This window comes from Rhinolophus sinicus, linkage group LG11, assembly GCF_036562045.2.
Source record: "Rhinolophus sinicus isolate RSC01 linkage group LG11, ASM3656204v1, whole genome shotgun sequence".
Lineage (NCBI taxonomy): Eukaryota > Metazoa > Chordata > Mammalia > Chiroptera > Rhinolophidae > Rhinolophus > Rhinolophus sinicus.
This window is the reverse complement of record NC_133760.1, coordinates 61,445,788-61,467,330: the sequence shown is the minus strand read 5'-3', so window position 1 is coordinate 61,467,330 and position 21,543 is coordinate 61,445,788. Positions and strand designations below refer to the sequence as shown.

Below are 21,543 nucleotides of genomic sequence, written 5' to 3'. Positions count from 1 at the left end.
GTGTCCCTTCTACGTTCCAGGATACAATCCAGGGTAACACTCTGCATTTACTCAGCATGTCTCCTTAGTCTCCTCTGTCTTTCCTTGTTTTGTATGGCTTTGACACTTTTGAAGCCTACTCGTAGTGTTTGGTGGAATAGCCTCCATTTTAATTTGCCTGGTGCTCCCTCATAATGAGAATAGGGTTATGAATTTGAGGAGAGAAAACCACAGGGGTGAGTTGCCCTCTCATTGCATCAAATCAGAGGGAGTGTGATATCAACACGCTTCATCACTGATCATGTTAACTTGACTGCTTGGTGAAGGTGCTATCTGTTAAGTTTCTCCACTATAAAATTCCTATTTTTAATTTCCTTTCCGTACTCTATTCTTTGAGAGTGAACCACTAAGTCCAGTCCATACTCAGAGGAGATAAATTATTATTTGGAATTCTGTGAGGATGATTTGTTCCTTCGCCACCATTTGTTTACTTCTTCAATTGTTTATTTTTATCGGTACAGACTCATGCATATTTATTTATAACTCTTTGGGATAAAATATAATACTCTTATTATGCATTCTGTTATTCAAATCATTTCAGCTTGGGCCATTGGAAACACTTGGAAGCTGGCTCCTGTGTCAGTTTGATATGCCCCATTTTTGTTGGGTTGGTTTCATTTGAGCATTTTCTTACTTTCTGGAATGACAAGACTCCCTAGGTTCAGCGTGCATTTTCCATGCCGCACTCCTAGAATCATCCATTTCTCCAAGGAACCCTGGTGTCTTTTATTGGAATATGTTCTTTAGAAGCCAAAATCTGAGCAGTAACCATGCTTGATTACTGCAGTGTCACTATGATGAATTTTTAAAAATTGGTTTCTTTTTTTACGCAGCCTTCATATCTAACTGCCGCCTTTGGAAGAACTATAAACATTCTCAGAATCTATACGTGAAGGTAACAATAAGATGCATTGTAACTGTGAGACATAATTATTTTTCTTAAACGGAGTCTAGGTACCTGGACATTTTTATGACCTTGGCTTTCTTTTTCTAGATATTTTCTTTAAAAAGATATTTTGACCGCGGTGATTTTGGCCAGATAGAGTGGATACTGTCTACTCTCTTTCCTTGAAAATTATACTCAATTGTACAGCCCAAGGAAAATATTGTCTATGTGGATGACCTTCTTTGTCCTTTGTAGTGGTTCTCAGATTTGATGGACACCATTAAATTTCTGGAGCCTCTACAGCTGACAGCTGTCACTTACCCTACCTCTTACATCAACTCTTAGGAGCACCACATTTTAGTGATTAGGTTTTTCTCAATCGTTTATCCCTTTTTTGTTTGTTTCAAAAGCTTAAAGTGTTCAACAAACAGCAGCTGTTTCTAGTGAAGGCTTTTCTAGGAGGCTTGGCAGATTTGGATAGGGGTTAGGTTTAGTCTCAGCAGTATTTGGAGCTTATACTCCAACAGTGAATAGGAGTCGATATCAGAAGTTGGTATGAAACCCTGATCATCAAATCCCACCATAATGATAACAGAAGTACTTCTGAGAAAAGGAAAGAAAGCAAGGGAGAAGCATTCAGGTTCAGTGCAACCGTGTTTTCGGGGAACCTCACCAAATGCTCATAGCAATTCAAAAGTAAGAATCACACCGAGGCGGTCTGATCAGTCCTTGCTCTTTAGCCACTGTGCCCACTTGCCCTCTCCACGTGGAAAATAGCACATGAGTAGGAATCTAATGTACAAACTTTGAGGAAGGCTAGATGTCATAAGATAAAATGCCATTTTTCTTGACGTGTGACAAATAGCAACTGTGATGGACAGCTTATCAGTTATTCCGTGATCTTTGTTCTCGTTGTTCAGAGAAAGCCAAAGTACTACATTCTGATGTGAAATGCTCTGCTGAAAGCATTTGCACAGATCTGTGTCACTGTGAGATGGAGGGGCAGAAGTCTGCCTAGAAAACTTTAGAAAGGAAAGTAACCAAAGTGGAGCCTTTGAGAGGAATGCACATGGAAAAATGCAGACAAGATGAATGGAATAGAACTTAAATGCTCATTTTTCACAGAAACAGAGCTTCAATCTTGGAAATACACAACTCTGAAAACAAGGAAGACTTTTTTAAAATGTCAGATTTTTAGAAAATTAAATGTATTGGGGTAACATTGGTTTACAACACTGTATGTTCCAGATTTTTAATTCGACTTGATATATAGTCAATGTCTAGGTGCTCTGGAAAAATTTGTGCCCTGAAGGGCAAACACGGGCACTTTCTAATTATTTACCGGAATTGCTTCCAGGACTTTTCTGTGGTTTTAAAATCTTTACTGTGGCATGACAATCAGGAACAGTTTACACACACACACACACACACACACACACACACTTATGAAAGTAATTCATCTTCTCATGCTGAGAAGACAATTAGTGTCATGAAGAATCTTTTAGTCCAGAATCAAAGTGCCCTCATTAAAAACGAAGAAAATTTCTAATCTCATTATGCTGTTACCAGAAAGAACAATCCATTTCAAGTCTGTTATTTTTTGGATTTTTTTTTCTGTTTGTTTCCTTCCTGTTACACTGAAAAAATGGACATTGCTTTAACAAAATTCTGATAAATAAGAATCCAAAATAATCAAAATAAAACAGATGTGTTTGGTTCCTTTTCACAAGGATTTTCCAGGAGCCTCCCTGACTGAGTTAAAATACATAGTGCTCTTGGAATTGAATTTGATGTTCCAAATAATTGACAGGAAACTTTCTTAGGAACGTTCCACTGAAAAGACTATATCCTTGGATCTTAAACCCTCCTAGTCCTGTGGTTTCCAGTACGCAATCTTATTTCTATTAATGGAACCACTTATGATACTGAGTTAATTGCAGTGCTAGGTCAGTTAATCAGGATTGCTGTTGTTTTTCTACTCGGTGCTCTGAAAGACGTTAAAGAAATAGACAGTCTGTTTCCATATTCAGAAGTGCCCCAGATCTAAGGGGCATATCAAGCATTTCATATGTATGAACGTGAAAAAATATGAAGCTTATAAGTTGTAACAGCATAAAACAGAAAAGAGGAATGATTAAACTTCCTTTTGGCAGAGAGACCAGCAAAAGAGGTTTTAGAAATGCAACTAGAATGAAGTAGTCCTCAGTACAGCTATTATCTTTTTTTCCCTTAGTGAATCACTTAGTAATCCATAATGACATCATAAAGGCACAGAACAATCCACTTTGGTAACCTAGAAATCTGGCATTTATAGGAAGGCCTCCCAGGGGACACTGCAAGAAGATTGGCAGTGGAACCCACAACTATGCAAGTTAGGAGAAATCACTAAAAGACACCTCTTAGAACCATATTATTGAAGAAGTTGGGTTTGCAAGTACTGGAAATGTTTGAACAGAAGGGGACTTCTGAAATCAGATCTAGGTACACCAAACTCTATCAGTGTTTTCCTTCAGACTCCTAGGGCCATTTCCCAAGAGGTACAGAATTCTGTATTTTGAACAGGTTTCTCTAGATGATTCTGCTGAATCATTAGCTGGAGTGAAGCAGGAGCTGATGGGGGCGCACCTGACAGTCCAGCACAGCTTTAGAGCCAGTGTGGGGACTTTCTTAGGTCTCTTTCATAAGGCACTCGTCCCTGTTAGGAAGGTTCTAGCCTCAAGATCTCATCACTTCCAAAGACTGCACTTCCTAACACCATTACATTGGGCATTAGGAGTCCAATATATGAATTGGGGGGGGGGGACACAGAAACATTCAGACCATAGCACTAGTATCATCACGAGCCTGAAGTCCAGACTCTTAGGGACTTCTGCACCAATACATTCAGATTGGAGGATGGTGGGGGAGAGTAGAAAGACAAGCATCTCTACTGGAGACCTATCGTCAGTGTTGCATCGCTTCATTCGTGAATGTGACTGGATGATCAAGAAATGTGAAAAGTTGTAGTGAAGCCATTACCCTGGACTAGAAAGACTAAGCTAAACAGAGAAGAAAAATAAATACTTGGAGGAATCTGAAATTATTTAGGGAACAAAGGAGAACTAAAAAGACCCACTCATTTAATTACTTCCTTCAAGTAATTCAAGAAGATGTTGTTTCCCTATGTAATGAAGAATGCTCTGTGTCCAAAACTGATGTATGGGCCACGAATCTCTGTTTCTTTGCACGACCAGAAATGTTTGGTTGAAAGCAAGTTAATGTATCTACTATATTGTATTGACTCTAAGTAATTATTTAGGGAACAAAGGAGGGAACAAAAAAGACCTACACATTTAATTACTTCCTTCAGTAATTAGTTTGTTTATTTGAGGGTTATTTTTTCTGTCATTGTGATAATAAGCCATTAACTTGATTCAAACTGTGAAATCTGTCTCATGTGCAGTGTACATCTATCTAATATCTTGGTGTGTTTTTTTCCCCTTTCTTTATATTAATAGCTCAGATGCTATTTACAGTATCCATCTCTTCTGCCTGGATAAGGAATAGATTCAAAAATATAAAGTTTGTAAGATTCCTTAGATTTTCGGGTTTTTTTCAAGCTCTGTGGGATCTCCTACATGAGTACGTAATTTATCAGTCAGCCAGAAATGTGCAGTATCTGTTACCTCGGCTTCCAAAATCCCCCACCCCATTACATCAACAGCTCCAGTGCCATCTGTCATGAACTGAGTCTGCCACCTCCAGCTCAAGCTGTGGGTGAAGAGAACACCCCAAGGCAAGGAGATCACATATTTACCTAATACACAGTAGTGTGTTAATTTTTTAACAAACACTTCTCATACTGTTGCCTGTCTTTGACCATTTTTCAGTGTTCTTCAATGTGTTTTGTTGTTGTGTGTGTGTGTGTATGCTTTTTTCCTGCAGAAAAGAATCGCACAAATTTATCAAGCTGCCAAAAGTAGTCATTTATATTTTTATTTCCCTTATTACTGTATATTTGAACATCTTGTTTTTATGTTGACCTTGTATCTTGTGACCTTTCTAAACAGATTTAGGATTTTCTACACAGACAAATCATATAGCAAAGTGGCAGACTTAAATAAAAATATATTAATACTCCTAATAATATTAAGTATAAAGGGCCTACATATTCTAATCAAGAAAGAGATTGTTCGACTCAGTGAAAAAAGCAGGAACCAAACATATGCCGTATGTAACAGATGTACTTAAAATCAAAGACAGTATAGCTTGAAAGTAAAAGGATGGAAAAAATACCATAAGAACAAGTTGTGGGGAATAGCTCATCGGGAAATTTAACTGAGTTGAGGTCTCAAGGATCCGCATGGAATGCCTCTCTAGCAGTTTCAGCTTGTGGCCTGCATCCTGCTCCAAATTTGAAAGAGATGAGCTATAGTCTATAAAAACCACACTTTAAGTGCTGAGTGAGTCAAAAACCCATAATAAAAAGAAATCCAATACAAGAAGAATTGCTCCATATTATTTGTATTAAGGAAAGAGATGCTTGCTTGCTTTCTTCTAAGGCCATACATGACAATTTACACAGAAAGTACAAAGAGAACTAGGACTATGGACTGGATTAGAAGGTCGTTGGCCAAGAGTGTTCCTTTTAGCAGTGGTTCAGTAAGCAACACAGCTCTAGGATTTCGTTTAGAGCAGGCAACTAAGGAGAGGAACAGGTAGATGGAATGGATTTCTGTGTACCAGACTTCCAGAGCATAGAAATAAATATTAGTCTGGATTGGGAACCACAGTAGGAGAATGGAAACTTAGCAACCTCATAGAAAAGTTGGGGCAAGAAGCAGTCAGGTGCTAGTTAAGATGCTTCAGCAGAAAGTACAGAGTATCAAGAGGAAAAATGGAAATCAATGCTAAGTTGAATAGTCTGTGAGTCGGAGTTTTCCTCCCTCATTCAAGACCAGATCGTCTGAAAATGGAGACCCAGAGAGACATCTTACCTTAACTTCGAAGGGCAATAGGGTAAGAAGCAAGGTAGTTGTTGACACAGATCTATATAATCTATGTCCCCAGCTGCCTCAAAGCTCAATTTCCCAGCACCCTTCCCTCCTGGAAATTTGCATTTCATCAAGTGTCATATCATTATCAGATTTGAAATAATGAAATACAGTAGTCAGTTCTTGAAATTGCTTGTCCTATCTGCCTGTCTCTGCTCCAGAGACGGCAAATGAACGTGACTTCCACAACCCCCTGGGATTGGCCTCTTGTTGGCAGACAGAGAGCAGAACTGGATGTCATCAAGCCCTCTGAAAGCTTTAAACAAAGGTCTCATGATTTCCTGCCTCCTTCAGAGTGTGTTGTTGAATTCATTATGGATGGAGATACATTCAAAATCAGATTTAGCTATGCCTGATGGACTTAAGCTGACAATGCTTTCATCTCATCCACCTGGCAGCCATAGTTCGGAAACTCTAGTTTGCATATGACAAAAAGCTTATTGACCATGAAGAAATGGACAGTAAGTTAACCTTCCAAGTCAGACTAGACCCTTGGATTGTTGTCATGGTGGGGGATGGGAATTCATTCTCAGAACTGGGCTGTGGAAGATTTTTGGTTCTCTATTGTGGTCATACCATACAGCCTCTACTAAGGAAGGGAGTTGTTATTTAAAAATAACATACTAATAATTAAAATTGGGAACATTATTTGAAATTATATGAACTCCATTTAATGTACTTAGTAATGTTTTTGAATTTTGGCATTCTGTTCACCTACTAAGAAACCTATCAAAACCTGTGGGTTTTTATTTGTTATTTTTTTATGATTCAGCTTTTATGTGTAGTTTGCAGTACAAAAATTAATATTTGTCACTATAAAAATTAACAATAGGTATAAGCAAGAGAAATAAAATAAAAATTCACCTGAAGTCTTAACCAAGCAATCCATGTAATTTTGATATCAGTCCTTTCAATTCTTTTTTCTATGCATATATAAGCTAACATTATAAAACTGGGATTATTGAATATACACTTTTAAAAATTAAAAGATATATTGTTTTTCACAGCAACATATCTTCAATTCTTTTCTTTATCAACACGTATTCTTGGGAAAGTTGGTCACAAATATACATCCACATATATACTGGTTTACTCACAAAATCCCACTAGAATGAGAGTGAAGAGATGAAAAAAAAAAAAAAGCCCTCAAGAATCTACAAGAACAAAAAGCTGGAAAAGAGGCAAATGCAACAAATTTTTGGAATCTGAAAGCAGAAGCATGAGAGGTAACTGATTTTGCAAATACAAGAAAGCGGACTCCCAGGTAGGCAATGGGGAATCCCAGACGGGCAAGGACCCAACAAGGCCAGCCACCTCTGAACAGAAGTGAAGGTGGAGCTAAAGCAATAGGTTTGATCAAAGTTGGTCATATTCCTTCAACTACTCCCCACTTCTTACCAGACAGCTGCCGTTTCCTTACTTGAGATTTATGCTCCAAAGAGGATAATTGGAGGGTCTCTGCCCTAGAGAGCTAGGGGAACAGATATAGTTGGAGTACATGCCAAAGTGAAAATGGAGAAATAAGTGTAGGTTTATATAATGAATGTTGAGATTCCTGGCTTTTGTTATTTTGCCTTTTTGTTTGTTTTTAACCAGGAGCCAGGCTTAAACATTCTAGACAAGAGATTGAGAAACATTTTCTAGGGAATCTAACGAGCCCATGAGAAGATATATAACAATATTTATAGTAGGATTGTCCACAAAGAAAACAGCCCAGACAGATAATATAACAGTTAAACCAGAGTAAACGAGCCCCGCCTGCATTCATAGTTTACCATCAGCATTTTAATCTTCTACTCTTAACCGTGAGTGAGCCAACAACCGAGGGTTACCTGCCATCTAAGGAAATCTTATTAAATGAAAGACAGAAAACAAACAGAAAAAAGGTAACTTAGATGAAAAGATTCTGCAGGTAAAACACACCTTTCTTTAACTTTTGTCTTGAAAAATGTCAAACCTACAGAAAAGCTGAATGAATAGTGCAATGAATATTTCACGTTTGTGCTCTCTCTCTCTCTCGCTGAATCAGGAAATTTTACTCCTAAATAATCCAGAACATATCTCCTAAAAATAAGGGCTTTCCCTATATATTGTCATTTTCACATCTAATATAATAAGTAACAATTCTTTATTATTTACCTTCCATATTATCCCACAAATGATTCCTATCAATGCTTCATTTTTATTCTGTGATGCAATCAGATTTCATGAATTGCATTTTGTTTTTGTGCCATTTTAGACTCTTTACTATAGAACAGTCCCTTTGTCTTGTGTTCTTCATGACATTTAGTGTTTTGAGGAGTCAAGGTCAGTTGTCTTATAGATAGGACATCCTATATTCTGGATTTGACAGACTGTTTCATCATGATATCATTTAAATTATTTCCCTATTTCTTGTATTTCCTAAAACGAGGTCTACTCTATGGGTGATGTTATTTTTGTGTTCATGTTAGAAGAACCTATAAATTTAGATTGGCCCACTAATGAGAATAATTAATGATGCTAAATTCCATCACTGAATTAAGGTGGTTTATCAGATCTAAGAGGAGAAATCTGAAGGAAAGAAGCTATAATGAACATCATTAGAGTGACAAAAGATTTTGCAACTATAAAATAAGAAAGCTTTTATAAACATTGAGGAATGTTGAAAAAATCAGATAATAGCTCTTTAAAAACAAAAGCATAGCAGCAGATATTCCATAGAAGGTATGGAAAACAAAGTTGAGGTAATCATAGAAAGCAGAGGTGAAAAGAAAGTCTGAGTAGAAAAATAGAGAAAATATATAAGGAAGGGGAAGAGTCCAGAAGATTCAACATATGACTGACTAAAAGCACTTCCAAACTGAGTAGAAAAGAATGAAGGAGATAAATTAATAAAATAATTCAGGAAAATTTCCCTGACTTGAAAGATATGTTTCCAGATGGAAAATGTCACTAAGGAGCAAGCATAATGCACATTGATTTTTTTCTCTACATTTGCTCTAATAACCTGTCTTTTTACACCATATGATTTTATTTATTGCAGCAATATATGTTAATGCTTGATAGAGTATGTCCCTCTTCATTCTTCTTAGTGTTCATTTTTTAAAATTATTTTATTCATTTAAATTTTATCATGATATTTAATATCATTTTTGCAAAAAATACCCTCCTCCAAAGCCTATGTATATTTTAATTTCAATTACACACATATCTATATCTATATCTATCTATATCTATATCTATATCTATATCTATATCTATATCTATATCTATATCTATATCTTTATAAATCTAAGTCTAAACTTTATCTTTTGGATGATAAAGTTACCCATTCAAAGTCACTTATTTTATTATGTGCAGTCAAGCCATCTTTTATATGCCCTCCACCCATATTTCCCGTCTGTGGGAAAAGAGGCAGAGTACAGGAGGGACACAGCCTATCAGATATTGAGTGAAAATCGATAAGACTGGAATAAGGAATTCACTGTAGAGAAAGGTAGGCTATGACTTTTCAAAAATACAATTGAATCTTAACTTTTTTTTTATTAAGAAGATACTTGATGCTCATGTCTCATATATGTTCTTAAAAATTAATCAAAATAAAATCAATATGAACAACGTTGGACTAGGCAAGACTAAATATGTCTGTAATTTTGAGCATGTGTCCCAAGTTTATAGTGTAGGGAACTGATGTGTTCAACCACACACAGTCTTAGATGTTTCTAGGCTTTATCCCTATGACTGCCTGATGGATGAGAGCTAAGAGGAGAAACAACTGATCCCCAGACCCTTCAAGTCCAGACAGGTCTCTTTCTAAATCACTGTCACTATTCAGATCCAGAAAATCTGAAAAAGGAAGAGACAGAAAAAGAAAGCAAGAAAAGGACAACAAAAATATTCAACCATGGGTATGAGAATGGAAAGCAACATGAAATACAGATGAAATAATTATAAGAGAATACCATGTACAACTTGTTGGAACACCAATGGTACTCTTTGAAAGATTGAGAGAATTCTATCACAGAGAAAGACTTTGCCTGGATTCGCTGGAGATTGAAGGGAGCAGAGCTGCCCTGTTATCTACCAAGAAGCATGAGATATAGAACAGAAATGGCTTACTTCAGCCATTCTTAGATTTCCTCATAACCAGTATGAGGTTGAGAGTGCAAGCGAGAATCCTCATGCATTCCTGAGACCCACTCAAAACCATAAAGTCAGAATAATTATAAATTTATATTTCTTTAAGAAATAAATAAGAGATTCTTATGATCAATCTGAATTGAAACAGAGAACCAGGCAGATTTGATTGGTTTCTATTTCCCTGTTTCTATGTCCGTGGAATCAACAAGAACTAACAGATGATGAACAGAGATATGTATCTTCCAACCCAAAGAGAAACTCCCATGATTAAGGGAGACACATCTACAGAGAGAGAGAGAGAGAGAGAGAGAGAGAGAGAGACAGAGAGAGAGAGAGACAGAGAGACAGAGAGACAGAGAGAGAGAGAATATCAGAATAATCTCCATTCCTCCGATCAACTTCCTTCATTATACAAGTACACAACAAGAAAGAAGCAAAGGAGAGAGTCAAGACCTCATGGTCCTTATGAAAAATGTAGTGCTCGTGGTAAGACTCAATCCTTTCATTTCCCAATGGGAAACGGGCATGGGGAGTAGAGTCTGTCCCCTTCTCAAAAACCGCTTCAAGTAATCACTCATCGAGATTGGAGATGTCTACAGGCAGGCGATACTAGCTTCTCATTCTCTAGGTGGACCTATAGCAGGCAACGCATTTGCTGAACTGCCTTAGCAACAAGGCTTGGAAGATCACTGGAGGGAGGTTGCTGTGTAAAGAGAGGGAGCAGCAGTGGATGGCCTGCTCGTTCACTCTTTGACACATGAAGGAAGTAGGACATTTCTATGCTTCCAGTGGGCAGTGAGTTGCCATGTTGTAAACACAACCAAGAAGACAGCCTGCCAGGTAAGGGCATGCCCAGAGCTAAGAGGGTATGGGATCTTCTGCCAGTACTGGAATCCATGAGGAAGTCATGGTGAAACAGGTCAAGCCAGACAATGATGTCCCACATGACGTGAGGGAATTGTGCAGGGCTGCATGAGGATTGAGCATGTAGACACCTGCCTCTCGGGACCATCACAGAGCAGACACTGTGTAAGCAGAGGGAGGATAATCATGGGAAACCATGTAAATGGCATCACCTTCCTCCATGATTGCCTGTCGCATCCCTCAGCACCAGAGAAGTTAGGCACTGACACAGGAGGTAAGTGATGTCCCAAACCAGACAAACCTTCAACTCTGCCACTCCTGTCCTGTCCCGTCCCAAGGACTGAAGGGTAATACAGAGCATCCTGCCTGCTCCAACCCCTCAGGCCAACGCTGACTTGGCACTAGTGGCGGTGGAGAGAGGGGTGGTGGTGATATTTAAGTAGGAGTGTGAAAGCTGCTTTAAACAGAATGTACACTACCATGTTTCCCTGAAAATAAGACCTAGCTGGACATCAAATCTAATGCATTTTTTGGAGCAAAAATTCATATGAGACCCGGTATTATGTTTATTATTTATATTATATTATATTAATTATATTATATTATATTATATTATATTATATTATATTATATTATATTAATTATATTATATTAATTATATTATATTATATTATATTATATTATATTATATTATATTATATTATATTATATTATATTATATTATTATATTATATTATATTATATTAAAGACCCGGTCTTATATTATATCAAAATAAGACCAGGTCTTATATTAATTTTTGCTCCAAAAGACACATTAGAGCTGATGGTCCAGCTAGGTCTTATTTTCCGGGAAACACGGTAATTGAAAATGACAGGAAAGCTATGGAAGCTGCCAGTGGAGTTGTCAAGGACAGGAAAGAGGGACATTTTTAGAGAAAGTTTAAAAAACAATAATGAGGAAAAAGAAAACTTCATATTATTATCCTTGCTCAATATCCTGGGTACATGCATATTCCAGTTAGGGATGACATTGCTACGATGTGTGAATAAGATACCAGTTCCAGATTACCCAGCTACACAGACATATTTAGGACACACAAAGATGATACAAGATACGACACATCTACAAAACTTGGGTAATTTATCTGTAGCTCGAAATTAAGCATGTGGAGGGGTTGGTTTACATGCAGTTCTGAGAAACTACCTTAGATTTAGAATGCAATGTTTTCATTAAGTACGTGGTAAAAAATAACTCTATTGGACTACAAAAATATTTACATGGGAACTTTTAGACATTTTAGACCGTTTTTGCAATTCTAATTCTCACAAAAGCAGATAGTGTTGATGAAGTTATTAAAAAAACAAAAAACAAAGCAATTGTTAGGTTAAGTCAGTAGAAATATTATGAAACAATCACAGGAAGTCAGGGTCCCACTGAAGCCAGAACTAATCCATCCCAATCTGGAGAATTACACGTTAGGGAAACATGCACAGCTTGGTTCTCCTCAGAGAAGAGTGACCAGATTATGAAGGTTCAGGAAACCATACTGCATGTGGAACAAATGACAAAAAACAAAAATACATATGGGTTTATCTTAGGATCAAAGTAGGGCCATTGTTAAATGTCTTCCATGTGTTTGAAGGAATGTCATATAGCAGAAAGAATATGCCTGTCTTTTGATGCTCCTAAGAGCAAGAATATCTGAAAATGACAGGCATAGAAACTTCTCTACACCTACAAAAAGAGGTTGTCAGGGATAATGTCAGGTAGAGCAAACCTTCTCCGTGGTGGTGGGGATATGCTGAGTCTGTCATGGAGTTTTCCAGCAAGGGCTCAGTGAGCAGATGTCAGAGACGCAGCCGTGGGATTTTATGGGAGGAGCACATAAAATAATTATCCCCCCACTGTCTACGTTCTTCTAGCTGGGCTACTAATCAAATGAACATGAGGCAGATCAACAGGACAAAATGTCCAAAATGTAGTAAGAATATACACTCAGGGGTACCTTAAGAAGTGAGACCTGGGGAGGCACAGGGCAGGTGAGGTTTATGTGCTATTCTGCAGCTTAGGAGAAAGGGGCGTTAGTTTGGGACTCCAAAGGGCAGGAAGGCAATTCACATGGAGATGGAAAAGCAAAAGTTTGGTAGACAAATGTGTGCTGGGCCATCCTTAACAATGGGACACAGAGAGAACTTGGAACAAATGGGCTTCGCTGGTCTCCTCCCTGTCTGTCCATGTGTCTACATTGAACTATCTGCGATGAGATCTCCATTCCTGGAGCAGGTTCTCTATCTGTATTCCTTATAGGCAGTTAGCGGGAAGGTCAAAGTTTTTCCCTGAGTCTTTTTTTCCTTGATAACCAACTTAAAATCAATATCCCAAAAGGCGTATTTTGGGAGGGCAAACTCATATTTTGGGATGGCAAACTCGCTTCGACTTTCTGCTCGAGCTGAGATGATTCAGTAAACAATCCCAAGGCATTCTTCCAGCTCTCAACTCTGTGCTTCTAATTGGGCCATATACACATGGCCTCATTTCATCTCGCTCTTCCAGAAATGTGACAATAAATCTTTATGAAAAATAAAGAGAATTTTTCCAAAGTTAAAATGTGAAACTAGAACACAGAGTGATTCTGTTGGCACTCATCACTTGGTAGTTTGGGCTCTTCCACAGATTTTCCCCCTTCCTCTTTCCCTCCCTCCTTCCTTCCTTCTTTCCCTTTTTTATGGAGGAGGAGAAAACTGTTATGGAAATTTTCAGGCTTCTATAATTACATCCACAAAAGTCACATTTTAGTACACTGCAAAATAGTGTCATTATTTATCTTTGTGCATAAATATTTGGAGTTGAGTTAGTACAATAACATGTTTTGACTTTTCAGTGATTTCATATTTCCTTGTATTTATGTGCACCTGCTTCTAAGGACAGGTCTAGTCCACTTCCCAAGCCTAGAAGCTGAGATTCCTCAGTGCAACAAGTTAGGTGGAATACATTTCAAACCAGCGTTAGCAATGTATGTTTTCTCTATTTAGTATGTAAAAGTCTACAGATGTCGCAAAACATTTCATTCATGCCTAAATTGGCAGGAATTTTCTCCTTCCTTTTGGCAAATATCCGTCTCGCTGGGGTTTGTGCAGAGCTAATGCCAAACTTACTCTGCGTGGTTAGTTTGTGTTTGTGCAACAAGCTTATCATCCACAATGAACACATGGCTTTTCGACATAAGAATTAATCAGTGGTGGAGAGACACGCTCTTGGCACAGACAGTGAGCTGCCTGCTTGCATAAGCCTACATTTGGTATGAATTATACAAAGCAGGATCCAGGGCTGCTGAGCACAGAATCCCACCATTCTCTGCCAGCCTCAAACTTTGCAGAAAATGTCTGTTTGGGGGGAAAATATTCAGATACATGGGTGGATTGTTCAAATTGGGTTAGTAATATGCCTAGTTTGCAGGGCTGATGTGAGAATCAAATAGAGAATTACAGATGAAAACACTTTAATAATGTACATCCTGCCTTTTTAAAAAAGGATTTAAAGCCGTTTATAGTAACACATGAAATATGGCAAGATACCATAAATTTGAAATAGATGATAAAAAAAAAAAGCACAGAGAAATGTAAGGCAACCGAGAATGAGACCCTATATCCTTGCTGTTGCTTTTCAACAAAATTGGAATTAGTGATTTTATCAGTTAACACATCAATCGACATCTGATCAGTTCTTTAGTGCTCAAGGAACTTATGAGGAAATTGCTCAAGAGAAGCACAATTATTTCCTACATTATGATAGTAAGATGTTTGCTCTGCGGGTCTTCCAAAATAGAACACTCTCTGTTATAGCGAACAACATACCGTCCTCAACATTTTCAGTGTGATTGTGCCACAGTGTGATAACGTCCAAAGCAATTCTGGCAGAGCCAATGGCACATACCAGGTTTGCAGGTCTCTGCGGGTTTGTCTGTATGCAGACTGAAAATGCCAAGAGACAATGAACTGATCACTGCTAAACCCACTATGTAAATTACACACCAGTATGGAAATGCAAAGTATAATAATTTCCATTATCATTAAAGTTTTGAAAGACAGGTGGTGAACTTGAGACAATGCAATGAGAAATAGGAAATCGAAAACGCTGACAATAAGGAAGGCTATAGGAAACCTTATTTTCCCTTTGTTTCTCTTTTGCTGGGAAACAATTTTCCTCCCAAATAAGTATGATTCTTTCACAGTAGAATCCAAGCTGAGAGAGCAATCACTGATTTACAAACAACCTCTAAGGTAATGACTCAGAACTTCTGGATTTCTTGCCTATTATCGGCAGATAATTTATTCGTGCAACAGAAAATGGAAAATCTAAAACACTGAATACTTTAACATGCTAATTTTATATTCGAGTATAGGTATCTGTGATATTTTAGAAAGCACCAGTAATTCAAATGAAATGCAGGTATTTTATTGTAATGACCTAAAAACAGACCTCTGCCACCAGGGATCCCTGTTATAAATTTTTATGAGAATAGCCTTTATGGCAATGATATTAATGCAAGGTATATCTATTTCACTTGAGTATCCTCTCTGTAAAGATATTATTCATCTTATTCTCATGATTACTAGCATCAGAGGGAAGGGTTTTGTTTGTTTGTCACTTTTAGTTTCTTTTTTTTAGTTTGAAATTATTTTTTCCTTGGTTATTGAATAGGAAGAGAAGAAACACGTGTTTCTTACTTATTTATTAAATGTTTTTAGGTCTTTAGTGAACTAGGCACTAGGTGTAAAACACAATTCCTGCCATCATGGAAAATAATGGTAATAATAAAAATAATAAACATTTGGGGCGTTTATTTAGCCAAACACTGTACGAAGTTCTTTATTTGTACTACCTCCATTTTATCACCAGGGCAGGCTTATGAAACAGTCACTGTTATTGTTTCCATTTAACAGGTGAAAAATTAATGCACAGAGAGCGTGACTGACTTTTCCAAGGTCACACAGCTAGTTATCTGCAAAGATAACAACTATACAGGTATATTTTGTTTCTGGAGTCCAGGCCTTTAAACTACATCAATATAGAGACTTATAGCTTCCTGGTAGAAACTCAGAAATAAACAGGCACATTTCAGCAAGTGGTTCAACACAAAGAAACTTGATGGTTATGGCATTTTGAGGGAGGACACTTTGAGTACCACCAAAAAAAAAAAAAAGACTTTGTGGAGGAAATTTAAGCTGAGTCCCAAAGAACACACAAGACAGTCTGGCGAAGGAGCCGTGGGGAAAGAGGAGAGGGTATTCCAGGTAAAGCGAAGGGGATATCTCTGTCTGCCTATGGACTAGATCTAAATTCAGCATTAAGAGACAGTGGAGAAAGCAATGTAAAAAAGAAATAAGCTAAACAACTCACTGTCTGCAAAGAAATGTAATACATTGTCAACACTGTCATTGAAAACAAAACAGAAGTCCATTAGTGAAACAACTAAGATGAGGTTTGAGTATATTGAGATCTAGGGATATGTATTATATTTAATTATTCTTCCCTTCCATGGTGTATATTATACATTTCTTTATTCTCATTAGAACGCAAAGTGCCTCCAAGGACTGTCTCACCTCTACCAGCTTATCTTTCTGCTTTATTTAGTAGTCTTATCCACTGACACTTAAAATATTGTTCTAATTAAAGTGTTGGCACTTTAGGGGTGCTGTGAAATTTCTCGTAGAAAAGTGTCCTCTTGTCTTTCTTATCATGAAACCAGGAGAAAAAAAAAAAATTAGGTACTCATCAAGTTTTAAATCTTTTTAAAGCCTCTAGCAATTCATACCGTAATCTTTCCCACGAATGATTGTCAGATCTGGGGTTAGAAATCACCATGCCTGACCTAAAGGTTAGCTTCCTCAGCATTTTTATGCTTTTCAAAATTTCCATAAGAAGATAAATGCTGAAGGATCCAGTAAGCTCAACAGCTTGGACACCCACTGCTGCCACACAGGCGTGTGAAATGCCTCCGTGTGACTCAGAATTAGAGATGTAAAATTGTCATCTTGCTCAGGATTAGAGCTTGGCATTAAAAGTATTTATAATGTGTGTTAGCAGAAACTGTGGGCTTGGAAAATCATTGCTGGAATACTGGAATTCTTAAAAGAAATTCCAACAAGCTAAAAGGATTCTGGGAAGAATATGTAAATACAGAAGAAATAGTCCATCGGCCGGAAATCTTTATATTATCTCTATATAGCAAGTAATCAAGTAAATAATACCTTGTATCTTTATTTACATGGGAAAATGACCCTATCGTATTATCTCTTCCTATTTCACACTTTTGAAACTCCAACCTTACCTTTCCTTTAATCAGTTTTCTAGCTTCTATACTGATGTATACTGCAAGTTCATTTGTTCATTTAAGGAATTTATGACATGCCTATTATGAAAACAGGCAAACTGCTTTAAAAAAATCTATAAACAATATTGAAATATATATATATATATGGTTCAAGCAAACTGAATGCACTGTGAAGGCCTACTTGGTATTTTCAAGAACATGAAAGGAGTCCCATGCTGTTGTTACTTCATGAAGATGGTAAAGATTTACATGAAATAAGACTGATGCAGAGGCGAAACCAGACTCTAACAGCTGGATTTCTGCGTGGCCCTCACTATCTGTCAAATGTAACTAGTGAAACAAAATACAACTTGATAATTTAGATAGAAGCTCTTGCAGAATTTTTTAAGCTAAAAAATGAAATTTTGTTCAAATCCCAGTTGTTTTATGTACTCCTTTCTAATCAATTACACCTCAGACTTTGATTTATATTTAGAAACAATTTGTGTAGCTTGGAAACAATAAAATGAAATTTAAAAAATAATGAAAATATAAAAATAAAAACATGCTAATTGACCACACTTGACAACAAATACTAGGCCTACATTTTAAACATCCTGGGAGAAAACTACTTTCAATCCAGATTCCTATACCTAGTCAAACTGTTAATCAAATGTGAGGATAGAGAAAAGATATTTTTAGGCATTTAAGTATTTATAAAATTATCTTCCCATAAATCTTTCCTAGAAGATACTAGAAGATGCATTTACCAAACCAGAAGAGGCAGAGAAAATGGATGCAGGAAAAAATAAATCCAATTCAAGAGGGTGGTAGAGAGGTATCTGACAATGGCAGCTATACAGCAGGCCTAGAAAAAATGAGTCAAGATAGAAACAGGAAGATAGAATAAAATAATTGCGAATATTGACAAAGTACAGACTATAGATGCTCTAAATTAAAACACTAGAGAAGCTCATCCATAAATTTCCCGCAACAGTGCAGACCTGACCTGCCCTGGAGAAGTTGGCACCATTAAAAAGCATCTGCATTATTGATCAGCCTAGAAATGTTGTCTGGAAAGTAAAACAAATTCATCTGGCTAACTGCCCATGCTGCATCTATACCGTGGAGAACTATGTGGCCACTAAGAAAAACGAGGTGTATCTATATTTCCTGATATGAAATAATAACATTGATACATTAGGAGTAACAACAACAAAAATAAACAGACCTGGGAAAACCTAATTTGGATAAAACTTGATTGGCTATTAGCTATTGGCTTCTAGCCAGCCCAACTGCTGTGAACTAAAAGTCTATCTTGGGAAGGAAGATGTGAGAACTGAGTAGGGCCTGGGATAGAATGGGAGGCAATTCCCATTTGGGAAGCCGAGGGGAGGTACCAATGGCTTTGAGGGTTGGTTGGCCAAACCCCTCTGGACCAAGTTGGCAAAATATGAGCCAAATAGGTTGCTGGAACTCCTGCCACTTTACTGGATACCAGCAACAAGGGCCAGAATGTTCCTTTAGATATTGAAATAGAAACAGAAAACTGCCACCAGGACAGGGGCAAACCTTAACGGAGACCAGGAAAGACTGGGCCCTTGTTTCCTGAAGGCTATCTATAGAGTCTCACTCCAGTCCTTTTATTAACCCCCCCCAATTAATGTAATCCTGAATTTTATCTGATTGAATTTTATAATCTACTTATCATGCTATGATGAGGGCTTACATATATTTTTAAATAAAAATGCAAGATATCAAACATTATGTATAGTATACTATAATTTAGTATAAAGATGAATACTTGTATTCACACACATGCTCCCAGATTATTTGGGGAAGGGGGATAGTAAGAAACTATAATAACAGCAGGTAGAACTGAGACACAAAGATGGGAAGGACTTACATTTGTTGCACACACTTTAGTCCTATTTCACTTTTCATTGTTTACCAACTATCTGTATTTATTAAATATAATTTTACTTTAAAAAGAAAAATATAAACAAAAGGATAAGTCACGATTATGCAACATTTATTTAAAAGAGTCAGTATAATTCTACCATATTTCTAGAGCAAGCCTGCTTTTCAACCTTGTAAGATTATTTCATACCTTCCTTTTTTGAGCTTTTGATTTTGATAAAGTTTCATAAACTTAAATGGAGACTCAGAATAGAAATGGAAGAAATCTCTAGAATGATAAAAACACAAGTCAGCTTTCTTTGATTGGTTAAAAGTCTCTAAACAATAGAATCATTCCAAAGACATTCCTTTGGATATCTTTTAATAAGGCTATATGAAGGGGAGAATAAATATCGATGACATCAAAAATTCATCAATGAAGTTGAAAAATGAGGACTTTTGATAGCCGTATCAGTAACAATTCTTTACAGCTTTATTAAGGTGTAATTTACATATAATAAACTGCACATATTTAAAGCTTACAATTTAATGGTTTGATGTATGCAAACACCCATGAAACCATCACCACATTCAAGATAGTGAATATTATCTGTCACCTCTCAAAGTTTCCTCACGCCACTTAAAAAAAAAAAAAAAAAGTTTTTCAGGCTGGAGTGAAGTGGCTATTCCTAGGTGCAATCTGACTACTAATCAGCACCAGAGTTTTGACCTGCTCTGTTTCCAACCTGGGCCACTTCACCCCTCACTTAGGCAACCTAGTGACTCCGCCCCCCATCCCTGGCGGCCACCAATTGATGCTCAGCCTAATTTGGGACCTGCACAGCCCACTGCAGCCAGGAACTCCTGTGTTCAAGCTGCCCTGGTTCAACCACAACCACCCTTGACAGAGGATCTTGTATATTACGACTAGATCACAATCAGAACGTCAAGACCTTCATAATACATGTCAATCAAAGATGTTCTTAAGCTTTCTATGATGGATGTTTTTGTCATGTTTCTGCAATACGAATTTCCTCAATCCTTTGTTCTCCTTTTCTAACCATTCCACGATTCGCTGGTACTTTGAGTATGCATAAGCTCTTCTTGAAGCTGGTCGATTTTCTCTTTGTCTGACACCTTGGCTTCTGCTGGGCATAGCTCATGCTATATTGGCCAGCAGCTCTGCACGCTTCCTCTTCATGCTCTTGCTGAATTTGCTGTTGCAAGACAATGAGCTCGCCCTGCAGACTCTTTCTGTAATACTTGTCACTTTCAAATTCATGGTCTTTTGCTCTAATGGCCTTTTTTCCAGATGAACGTGTGGTGAAAAGTCCTTCAATAAGCTGAGGCTTTCAACAATCTTGTCAACGTCAAAGGCCAACTTTACAAGGTCCTCTGAAGTAGGAAGGTTTTTCCTAATTTTCTCTAAATCGATGCACTCATCAATCTCCCACCAGGATGTCAGAAACAATCAATTTTTAGTCACTAAGCTCAGGTATCATGTATTTACACTGATCAAGTTTTTGGGGATGTATAGCCACCCCCAACAGTGGATCTTAGTGCAAGACATGGATTTTTAAGATCTGGCAGCTAGCTAATCTCCCTGATCAAAAATTCCTGCAGGGCTGGTAATCATATGTAAGTGGAGATAGTTTCAATGTACATAAAGGAAGGTTAGTTAGAGAGCAGACCTACTGAAATAATATACTTAATTGGGATCTTTGAAGCTTTAAGGTAGGATGGTGTGAATGATAAATACTTCATGACACCAGATGCAGTTTTTGGAGTGGAAAACTCCCGTTTATTCCAGAGCCATGTTTCACCTAAGGATTGGCAGACCTCACAGGACATAGCAATCTGGTGTAGTCACCACATCCCTCCACAAGGTCACACAGGCGTTGAGACAGCCACGCAGAAGTCCCCCATGTCAACCTCCTTCTGGATCCTGCTCCAAGAATGACCCAAGAAGAGCCCCTCAGCAACAACAAAACAGAGCAGCCACTGAGGCCTTCCCAATGGCACATGGACTTCCGCAAGAGGCAGCCTGGCACCCAGTACTCAGTCCATCAGGCAAACAGCCACTGCCTCCTTCCTTAGCCTGCAGCACAAATGATCCATGGAGAACTAATGCCCAGAACCTCTCTTTTTGCCACTTGTTAATCCTTCCTCGCTTACCTCCCTGTCCCACCACCACCCCAGGCAGTCATCAGTGCTTTTTGTCGTGGTGTATTAAATTGCATTTTCTAGATTTTATATAAACAGAAACTGTACGTATGTATTTCTGTCAAACGTCTTTCACTCCACATAATTAACATTCATCTGTGTTGTAATATATATCAGTAGTTCCTTTTTACTGCTGAGTAGTATTCCACTGTGTGGACATAAC

The 21,543-nt window shown here is 37.6% G+C and overlaps 1 pseudogene; it reads right to left on the bottom strand.

Annotated features, from left to right (window-relative positions):
* Nucleotides 1–19,806: 19,806 nt before the first annotated feature.
* Nucleotides 19,807–21,228, bottom strand: LOC141567699 (dynamin-like GTPase OPA1, mitochondrial; annotated as a pseudogene).
* Nucleotides 21,229–21,543: the final 315 nt, after the last annotated feature.